The 11,432-nt window shown below is 39.1% G+C and overlaps 1 non-coding gene across 1 annotated transcript; it reads left to right on the top strand.

Moving 5' to 3' along the window:
* The first annotated feature begins 2,834 nt into the window (after window positions 1-2,834).
* Window positions 2,835-2,938, top strand: LOC130971725 (small nucleolar RNA R71). The gene has a single exon (XR_009082937.1). It is a non-coding gene; the product is annotated as a small nucleolar RNA R71 (small nucleolar RNA).
* Window positions 2,939-11,432: the final 8,494 nt, after the last annotated feature.

The following is an 11,432-nucleotide window of genomic DNA, read 5'->3' as shown; positions in this document are numbered from 1 at the left end:
GATCACCTTCTTCTTTGCCACAACATCATAGAAGTGGTCTTGATGGCTTTTGGAGATGAATCTTTCCATCTCCCATGACTCGGAGGTGGAAGCTTTTGTCCTCCCTTTTCCTTTTCTAGAGGATTCTCCGGCCTTAGGTGCCATTGATGGTAATGGAAAAACAAAAAGCTTATGCTTTTACCACACCAAACTTAAAATATTGCTCGCCCTCGAGCAAAAGAAGAAAGAAGAGAAGAAGATGAAGAAGAAAATATTGAGGAGTAGGGGGAGTGTGGGTTTCGGCCAAGGTATAGAAGAGGGGGTTGTGATGTGTGAAAATAAAGAGGAATGTATGGGTTTATATAGGGAAAGGGGAGAGGGTAGGTTCGGCCATTTTAGCGTGGGTTTGGGTGGGATAGTGTTTTTGAATTTTAAAGGTAGGTGGGGTTTATGGGGAAGAGTGGATGGATGTGAGTGGTGAAGAGGTGATGGGGAAGAGAGATTGAGGTGATTGGTGAAGGGTTTTGGGAAATGTGACATGGGGGAGAGTGTAATAAGATTAGGAGGTAAGGTGGGAATATGTTAGGTGGGGATCCTGTGGGGTCCACAGATCCTGAGGTGATCCTGTGGGGTCCACAGATCCTGAGGTGTCAAGGAATTCCATCCCTGCACCAAATAGGCATGTAAAATGCCTTTGCATACCATTCTGGCATTTAAACGCCGAGGTGATGCACGTTCTGGGCGTTCAACGCCCATGTAAAGCATGTTCTGGGCGTTCAACGCCCATATGTAGCATGTTTCTGGCGTTCAGCGCCAGCTTTTTTTAAGGCACATTCCTGGCGTTCAAACACCAGAATGTTGCTTGTTTCTGGCGTTCAGCGCCAGATTCATGCTCTGTTCTGGTGTTGAACGCCAGCCAGATGCTCCTTACTGGCGTTGAACGCCAGTCTGTCCTTCCTCCAGGGTGTGATTTTTCTTCTGCTGTTTTTGATTCTGTTTTTAATTTTTATATTTTTTTCGTGACTCCACATGATCATGTACCTAATAAAACACAAAATAACAATAAAATAAAATAAAATAAAAATTAGATAAATAAAATTGGGTTGCCTCCCAACAAGCGCTTCTTTAATGTCAATAGCTTGACAGTGGGATCTCATGGAGCCACAAGGTGATCAGGTCAATGTTGTATAGTCCCAACACCAAACTTAGAGTTTGGATATGGGGTCTTAACACCAAACTTAGAGTTTGGTTGTGGCCTCCCAACACCAAACTTAGAGTTTGACTGTAGGGGCTCTTCTTGACTCTGTACTGAGAGAAGCTCTTCATGCTTACTCTCTTTTGTCACAGAGGGATGGCCATGTGCCTTAAACACAAGGTAGTCCCCATTCAATTGAAGGACTAATTCACCTCTGTTGACATCTATCACAGCTCCTGCTGTGGCTAGGAAAGGTCTTCCAAGGATGATACACTCATCCTCTTCCTTCCCAATGTCTAAGATTATGAAATCAGTAGGGATGTAAAGGCCTTCAACCTTTACTAACACATCCTCTACTACTCCATAAGCTTGTCTCAATGATTTGTCTGCCAATTGTAATGAGAACAAGGCAGGTTGTACCTCAATGATCCCCAGCTTCTCCATTACAGAGAGTGACATAAGATTTATCCCTGACCCTAGATCACATAGAGCTTTTTCAAAGGTCATGGTGCCTATGGTACAAGGTATTAAGAACTTGCCAGGATCTTGTCTCTTTTGAGGTAAAATTTTCTGAATCCAGGTGTCTAGTTCACCAATGAGCAAGGGAGTTTCACTTTCCCCAGTCTCATTACCAAACAACTTGGCATTCAGCTTCATGATAGCTCCTAAATATTGAGCAACTTGCTCTCCAGTCACATCTTCATCCACTTCAGAGGAAGAATAGGCTTCAGAGCTCATGAATGGCAGAAGGAGATTTAATGGAATCTCTATGGTCTCTATATGAGCCTCAGATTCCTTTGGATCCTTAATAGAAAACTCCTTCTTGCTTGAGGGATGTCCCAGGAGGTCTTCCTCACTAGGATTTTCGTCCTCCTCCTCCCTTGTGCATTCGGCCATATTGATTATATCAATGGCCTTGCACTCTCCTTTTGGATTCTCTTCTGTATTGCTTGGGAGAATACTAGGAGGAGTTTCAATGACTTTCTTACTCAGCTGGCCCACTTGTGCCTCCAGATTTCTGATGGAGGATCTTGTTTCACTCATGAAACTGAAAGTGGCCTTTGACAGATCAGAGACTAGATTGGCTAAATTAGAAGTATTTTGTTCAGAATTCTCTGTCTGTTGCTGAGAAGATGATGGGAAAGGCTTGCTATTGCTCAGCCTATTGCGTCCACCATTGTTAAAGCCTTGTTGAGGCTTTTGTTGATCCTTCCATGAGAAATTTGGATGATTTCTCCATGATGAATTATAGGTGTTTCCATAAGGTTCACCCATGTAATTAACCTCTGCCATTGCAGGGTTCTCAGGATCATAAGCTTCTTCAGAAGCTGCCTCTTTAGTACTGTTGGATGCATTTTGCCATCCATTCAGACTTTGAGAAATCATGTTGACTTGCTAAGTCAACACTTTGTTCTGAGCCAATATGGCATTCAGAGCATCAATTTCAAGAACTCCTTTCTTCTGAGGTATCCCATTATTCACGGAATTCCTCTTAGAAGTGTACATAAATTGGTTATTTGCAACCATGTCAATGAGTTCTTGAGCTTCTGCAGGTGTTTTCTTTAGGTGGATGGATCCACCTGCAGAATGGTCCAATGACATTTTCGAAAATTCAAATAGGCCATAATAGAATATATCTAATATGGTCCATTCTGAAAACATGTCAAATGGACACCTTTTGGTCAACTGCTTGTATCTTTCCCAAGCTTCATAGAGGGATTCACCATCTTTTTGTTTGAAGGTCTGAACATCCACTCTAAGCTTGCTCAGCTTTTGAGGAGGAAAGGATTTATCCAAGAAGGCCATGACCAGCTTATCCAGGAGTCCAGGCTATCCTTAGGTTGTGAATCCAACCATATTCTAGCCCTGTCTCTTACAGCAAAAGGGAAAAGCATGAGCCTATAGACTTCAGGATCTACTCCATTTGTCTTAACAGTCTCACAGATCTGCAAGAACTCAGTTAAAAACTGATAAGGATCTTCAGATGGAAGTCCATAGAACTTGCAGTTTTGTTGCATTAAGGCAACTAGTTGAGGTTTCAGCTCAAAATTGTTTGCTCCAATGGCAGGAATGGAGATTCTTCTTCCATCAAATTTGGACGTTGGCTTTGTGAAGTCACCAAGCATTCTCCTTGCATTATTGTTGTTGGGTGCGGCTGCCATCTCCTTCTCTTGTTCTAATGTTTCTGAAAGGTTACCTTTAGATTGTTGTAGTCTAGCTTCTCTGAGTTTTCTCTTCAGAGTCCTTTCAGGTTCAGGATCAATTTTAATAAGAGTGCCTTTTTCCTTGTTCCTGCTCATATGAAAGAGAAGAAAACAAGAAAAGAAGAGGAATCCTCTATGTCACAGTATAGAGATTCCTTTATGTTAGTAGAAGAAGAAATGGGAGAAGAATGTAGAAGAGTGGGTTCGGATATTTAGATGGAGAGAGGTGAAGAGAAGTGTTAGTAATTAAATAATTAAATAGAATAAGTGAGAAGGGATAGAAAAATTCGAAATTAATTTTAAAAAGGGGTTAGTAATTTTTGAAAATTAAAGATAAGACATAATTAAAATTAAAATTTAGAACAAAAAGAATTTTTGAAAAAGAGGTGAGATATTTTCGAAAATTAGAGAAGGAAAAGTAGTTAAGTGGTTTTGAAAAAGATAAGAAACAAACAAAAAGTTAGTTAGTTGATTGAAAAAGATTTGAAATTTTAATTTTAAAAAGATAAGAAGATAAGAAGATAGAAAAGATATTTTAAAATCAAATTTTGAAAAAGATAAGATAAAAAGATAAGATTTTTAAGAAAAAGATATTTTGAAAAAGATTTAATTTTTAAAATGACTTAACTAACAAGAAACTACAAGATAAGATTCTAGAATTTAAAGATTGAACCTTTCTTAACAAGAAAGTAACAAACTTCAAATTTTTGAACCAATCACGTTACTTGTTAGCTAATTTTCGAAAATTAGATATAAAGATAAGAAAAAGATTTTGAAAATATTTTGAAAAAGATTTTTGGAATTTTTTGAAAATAATAAAAAATGAAAAAGATATGATTTTTGAAAAAGATTTTGAAAAGATAAGATTTTTAAATTTTTGAAAATTTGACTTGACTTGTAAGAAACAACTAATTTTAAAAATTTTTGACCAAGTCAACCCAAAATTTCGAAAATTTGGAGAGAAAAAAGGAAAAGATATATATATATATATATATATATATATATATATATATATATATTATTTTTGAATTTTTAATTATGAGAGAGAAAAACACAAACATGACCCAAAACTTAAAAATTTTGGATCAAAACACATGATGCATGCAAGAACACTATGAATGTCAAGATGAACACCAAGAACACTTTGAAGATCATGATGAACATCAAGAACATATTTTTGAAAAATTTTTGATGCAAAGAAAACATGCAAGACACCAAACTTAGAAATCTTTAATGCATGGACTCTAACAAACGAAAAATGCACATGAAAAACAACAAACAACACAAAACAAGAAAACATCAAGATCAAACAAGAGGACTTATCAACAACAACTTGAAGATCATGAAGAACACTATGAATGCATAAATTTTCGAAAAAGAATGCAAGAAAAATTTTTAAAGCATGCAATTGACACCAAACTTTAAAAATTGACTCAAGATTCAACAAGAAACACAAAATATTTTTGAGTTTTATGATTTTATTAATTTTTTTGGATTTTTGTATATAATTTTTGAAAACAAAGTTGGGAAAAACGAAAAAGAAAAGAAAATTTTAAAAAAAATATTTTTGAAAAGATTTTTGAAAAGAAAATTACCTAATCTGAGCAACAAGATGAGCCTTCAGTTGTCCATACTCGAACAATCCTCGGCAACGGCGCCAAAAACTTGGTGGACGAAATTGTGATCCTCAAAGTTGGTCTCTTTGTACTTGTATGAAATTTAAATATTGGCTCTATCAAGAATACCCCAAACAGATCATGGTATGATGAATTGGGATCTTAATAATCCCTGGTAATGGCACCAACAGCTTGGTGTTGTTGTTGGACCAAAAGAGTTACAGGCACTGTTAGAGAATCTCACAACTCCGTTCAACTAACCAGCAAGTGCACTGGGTCGTCCAAGTAATACCTTACGTGAGTAAGGGTCGATCCCACGGAGATTGTTGGTATGAAGCAAGATATGGTCACCTTGTAAATCTCAGTTAGGCAGATTAAATGGTTTATGATAAGTTCGAAAATAAATAATAAACAGAAAATAAAATAGGATAGAAATACTTATGTAAATCAATAGTGGGAATTTCAGATAGGCGTATGGAGATACTGTGCTCCTCTTGAATCTCTACTTTCTTATTACGTTCATCCAATCCTTCTTACTCCTTTCCATGGCAAGCTGTATGTAGGGCATCACCGTTGTCAATGGCTACATCCCAACCTCTCAGTGAAAATGGTCCTATGCTCTGTCACAGCACGGCTAATCATCTGTCGGTTCTCAATCAGGTTGGAATAGAATCCCTTGATTCTTTTGCGTCTGTCACTAACGCCCAGCCTTCAGGAGTTTGAAGCTCGTCACAGTCATTCAATCCCAGAATCCTACTCGGAATACCACAGACAAGGTTAGACTTTCTGGATTCCCATGAATGCCGCCATCTATCTAGCTTATACCACGAAGATTCTGTTGGGGAATCTAAGAGATATGCGCCCGGCCTAAGGTAGAACGGAAGTGGTTGTCAGTCACGTGCGTTCATAGGTGAGAATGATGATGAGTGTCACGGATCATCACATTCATCAAGTTGAAATGCAACGTATATCTTAGAATAAGAATAAAAGAGAATTGAATAGAAAATAATAGTAATTGTATTGAAACTTGAGGTACAGCAGAGCTCCACACCCTTAATCTATGGTGTGTAAAAACTCCACCATTGAAAATACATAAGTGAAAGGTCCAGGCATGGCCGACAGGCCAGCCCCCATGATCTGAGAATTAATCATCCCAAGATGTCTAATACACTAGTAAAAAGTCCTATTTATAATAAACTAGCTACTAGGGTTTACATGAGTAAGTAATTGATGCATAAATCCACTTTCGGGACCCACTTGCTGTATGTTTGGGCTGAGCTTGGTCTATCCACGAGCTGAGGCTTTTATTGGAGTTGAACGCCAAGTTGTAACGTGTTTTGGGCGTTCAACTTCGGGTCGTGACGTGTTTCTGGCGTTTTACTCCAGACAGCAACATGGAACTGGCGTTGAGCGCCAGTTTATGTCATCAATTCCCGAATAAAGTATGGACTATTATATATTGATGGAACGCTCTGGATGTCTATTTTCCAACGCCGTTGAGAGCGCGCCATTTGGAGTTCTGTAGCTCCAGAAAATCCATTTCGAGTGCAGGGAGGTTAGATTCCAACAGTATCAGCAGTCCTTTTGTCAGCCTTTTTCAGAGTTTTGCTCAAGTCCCTCAATTTCAGCCAGAAATTACCTGAAATTACAGAAAAACACAAAACTCATAGTAAAGTCCAAAAATGTGAATTTAACATAAAAACTAATGAAAACATCCCTAAAAGTAGCTTGAACTTACTAAAAACTACCTAAAAACAATGCCGAAAAGCGTATAAATTATCCGCTCATCAATCCACTTCGAGTGCAGGGAGGTTAGAATCCAATAGCATCTGCAGTCCTTTTTCAGCCTCTGAAATAGATTTGTGCTCAGGTCCTTCAATTTCAGCCAGAAAATACCTGAAATCACAGAAAAACACACAAACTCATAGTAAAGTCCAGAAATATGAATTTTGCATAAAAACTAATAAAAACATCCCAAAAAGTAGCTAGATCCTACTGAAAACTAACTAAAAATAATGCCAAAAAGCGTATAAATTATCCGCTCATCACAACACCAAACTTAAATTGTTGCTTGTCCCCAAGCAACTGAAAACAAAATAGGATAAAAAGAAGAGAATATATAATGAATCCCACAGTATCAATGAAACTTAGTCTTAATTAGATGAGCAGGGCTTGTAGCTTTTTGCTTCTGAACAGTTTTGGCATCTCACTTTCTCCTTTGATATTCAAAATGATTGGCATCTATAGAAAATCAGAATTTTAGATAGTGTTATTAATTCTCCTAGTTCAGTACGTTGATTCTTGAACACAGCTAATTTATGAGTCTTGGTCGTGACCCTAAGCACTTTGTTTTCCAGTATTACCACCGGATACATAAATGCCACAGACACATAACTGGGTGAACCTTTTCAGATTGTGACTCAGCTTTGCTAAAGTCCCCAGTTAGAGGTGTCCAGAGTTCTTAAGCACACTCTTTTGCTTCGGATCACGACTTTAACCACTCAGTCTCAAGCTTTTCTCTTGGACCTTCATGACACAAGCACATGGTTAGGGACAGCTTGATTTAGCCGCTTAGGCCTGGATTTTATTTCCTTGGGCCCTCCTATCCATTAATGCTCAAAGCCTTGGATCCTTTTTACCCTTGCCTTTTGGTTTAAAGTGCTATTGGCTTTTTCTGCTTGCTTTTTCTTTCTTTTTCTCTTTTTTTCGCCATTTTTTTTGCAAGTTTTCTTATTCACTTCTTTTTCTTGCTTCAAGAATCAATTTCATGATTTTTCAGATTATCAATAACATTTCTCTTTGTTCATCATTCTTTCAAGAGCCAACAACTTTAAAATTCATAAACAACAAGATAAAAAATATGCATTGTTTAAGCATTCATTCAGAGAACAAAAAGGATTGCCACCACATCAAAATAATTAAACTAGTTTCAAGATAAAATTTGAAATCCAAGTACTTCTTGTTCTTTTGTAATTAAGCACATTTTTCATTTAAGAGAGGTGAAGGATTCATGGAGTTATTCATAGCTTTAAGACATAGACACTAGACACTAATGATCATGTAGTGAAGACACAAACATAGATAGAACATACAGCCTAAAAATCAAAAATAGAAAAATAAATAGACAAGGAGATTAAGGAATGAGTCCACCTTAGTGAGGGTGACGTCTTCCTCTTGAAGGTCCAATGGTGCTCTTGAGCTCATCTATGTCTCTTCCTTGCCTTTGTTGCTCCTCCTTCATAGCTCTTTGATCTTCTTTAATCTCATGGAGAATGATGGAGTGCTCTTGGTGTTCCACCCTTAATTGGTCCATGTTATAACTCAAGCTTTCCAAAGAAGTGTTGAGTTACTCCCAATAACTGTGTGGAGGAAATTGCATCCCTTGAGGTATCTCAGGGATTTCTTGATGAGGGACTTCCTCATGCTCTTGTTGAGTGCCATGAATGGGCTCTCTAGTTTGCTCCATCCTCTTCTTAGTGATGGGCTTGTCCTCTTCAATGAGGATGTCTCCCTCTATGACAATCCCAGCTGAATAGCAAAGGTGACATATGAGATGAGGAAAGGCTAATCTTGCCAAAGGTGAGGACTTGTCAGCCACCTTGTAGAGTTCTAGAGGTATGATTTCATGAACTTCTACTTCCTCTCCAATTATGATACTATAGATCATGATGGCCCGATCCACAGTTACCTCAGATCGGTTGCTAGTGGGAATGACAGAGCGTTGGATGAACTCCAACCATCCTCTAGCCACAGTCTTAAGATCCGATCTTCTCAATTGAACTGGGTTGCCTCTTGAATCTCTTTTCTATTGAGCTCTTTCTACACATATGTCCATGAGGACTTGGTCCAACCTTTGAACAAAGTTGACCCTTCTAGTGTAGGGGCGTGGATTTTCTTCCATCATTGGCAAGTTGAACACTAGCCTCACGTTTTCCGGAATGAAATCTAAGAATTTCCCCTAAACCATTGTAAGCCAATTCTTTGATTTTGTGTTCATACTTTGATCATGGTTTCTTGTGATCCATGAATTTGCATAGAACTCTTGAACCATTAAGATTCTGACTTGTTGAATGGGGTTGGCAAGAACTTCCCAACCTCTTCTTCAGATCTCTGGATATTCACCCTTTTTGAGTCTAAAAGGGACCTCAGGGATCACGTTTTTCTTGGCTACAACTTCATAGAAGTGGTCTTGATGGACCTTTGAGATGAATCTCTCCATCTTCCATGACTCAGAGGTGGAGGCAGTTGCCTTCCCTTTCCTCTTTCTAGAGGTTTCTCTAGCCTTAGGTGCCATAAATGGTTATGGAAAAATAAAAGCAATGCTTTTACCATACCAAACTTAAAATATTTGCTCGTCTTCGAGCAAAAGAAGAAGGAAAGATGAAGAAGAAAAAGAAAATGGAGGAGATGGAGGGTGTATAGGCTTCGGCCAAGAGGGGAAGAAGGTGTTTGTGATGTGTGAAAATGAAGGTGTGAAGGGGGTATTTATAGGGAGAGTGGCCAAATGGTTTGGGTGGGTTTGGGAGGGAAATGATTTTGAATTTTGAAGGTGGGTGGGGTTTTTGGGGAAGAGTTAAGGAAGTGATTGGTGAAGGGTATTTGGGGAAGAGATATGGAGGTGATTGGTGAAGGGTATTTGGGTAAAAGTGTTGTAGAAAGGTGTGAAGAGGAGAGAGAGTGAGTTGAGGTTGGTGGGGATCCTGTAGGGTCCACAGATCCTGAGGGGTCAAGGAATTCTTCATCCCTGCTCCAATTGGGCGTTCACAATGCCTTAGAGTGCAATTCTGGCATTTAAACGCCAGTCTGCTGCCCTGTTCTAGCGTTTAAATGCCAGCTTTCCTTCCTGTTCTGGCGTCTAAATGCCAGTTTGTTGCCCTGTTCTGGCGTTTAAACGCCAGTCTGGTGCCCTGTTCTGGCGTTTAAATGCCCAAAAATGTGCCAGATTGGGCGTTTAAACGCCCATTTTGCTACCTTTACTGGCATTTAAACGCCAGTAAGTCCTTCCTCCAGGGTGTGCTGTTTTCAATGCTGTTTTTGATTTTTTTTCTTTATTTTTATAATTGTTTTTGTGACTTCACATGATCATCAACCTAAAAGAAAACAAAATACTATAGATAAAATTAAACTAAAATTGGGTTACCTCCCAATAAGCGCTTCTTTAATGTTAATAGCTTGACAGTGAGCTCTCATGGAGCCTCACATATGATCAGAGTATGGTTGAGATCTCTCAACACCAAACTTAGAGTTTGGTTGTGGCTTCTGTTCTGGGGGTTACCTGAAACTGTAGGTCGATCTCAGACGAGATCTTCTGTATTAGTCGGAGCTGTTATGTTTGACTTGTTGATAGTGACTGTAGTCGCTGTGTCCGACTTATTGGACCTGGTGGTGGTGCTGATCCTTCGTCACCGGAGGGTGGAGGTACCTGCAAGGGACTCCGATGCTTAAGTTAGCAAGGGTATTAAGCAGGTTTTTAGTAGAATCAAAGTATGCGTTATACCTGGGTGCTCCGGCGTATTTATAATGGTGTGGAGTGACCCTTTTAGATAAGATAAGTTAGTTATGTTATCTTCAAGGGAACCGCCCTTATTTCTATAGGCTTGGACTGCCTTAGGATTTGGGTCTTGTTCCTCTGTTGGGCCCTTACTGGGCTCTTCCTGGTGATTTGGCCGAGCTCTTTCAGAGGAGGTCGGGTAGTCTGACCCGAAGAGGTCGGTCGCTTTATCGCCAAACATCCCGGGTCGGACGGCTTGACCCAAGATATGAACAGCCTCCCAACACCAAACTTAGAGTTTGAATGTGGGGGCTCTGTTTGACTCTGTATTGGGAGAAGCTCTTCATGCTTACTCTCCATGGTTACAGATGGAGAACCTTGAGTCTTTACTACAAGGCATTCTTCATTCACATGAAGGATCAACTATCCTCTATCAACATCAAACACAGCTTTTGCTGTGGCTAGGAAGGGTCTTCCAAGGATGATGGATTCATCCTCATCCCTCCTAGTGTCTAGGATTACGAAATCAGTAGGGAAGTAAAGGCCTTCAACCTTCACTAGCACGTCCTCTACTAGTCCATAAGCCTTTTTACATAGATTTATCTGCCATCTCCAATGAGAATTTAGCAGCCTATACCTCATAGATTCCTAGTTTCTCCATTACAGAGAATGGCATCATGTTTATCCCTGACCCCAGGTCACATAGAGCTTTTTTAAAGTTCATGGTGCCTATGGTACAGGGTATTAAGAATTTACCAGGATCCTGTTTCTTTTGAGGTAAATTTTGCTAAACCAATGTATTTAGTTCATTGGTGAGCAAGGGAGGCTCTTCCTCCCAAGTCTCATTACCAAACAGCATGGCATTCAGCTTCATGATTGCTCCTAAATATTGGACGACTTGCCCTTCAACAATGTCTTCATCCTCTTCAGAAGATGAATAGTCATCA

The sequence above is a fragment of the Arachis stenosperma genome, chromosome 3 (assembly GCF_014773155.1).
Source record: "Arachis stenosperma cultivar V10309 chromosome 3, arast.V10309.gnm1.PFL2, whole genome shotgun sequence".
NCBI classification, from domain to species: Eukaryota; Viridiplantae; Streptophyta; class Magnoliopsida; order Fabales; family Fabaceae; genus Arachis; species Arachis stenosperma.
The sequence above is the reverse complement of the archived record's forward strand: the minus strand, read 5'-3'. Positions and strand labels throughout refer to the sequence as shown.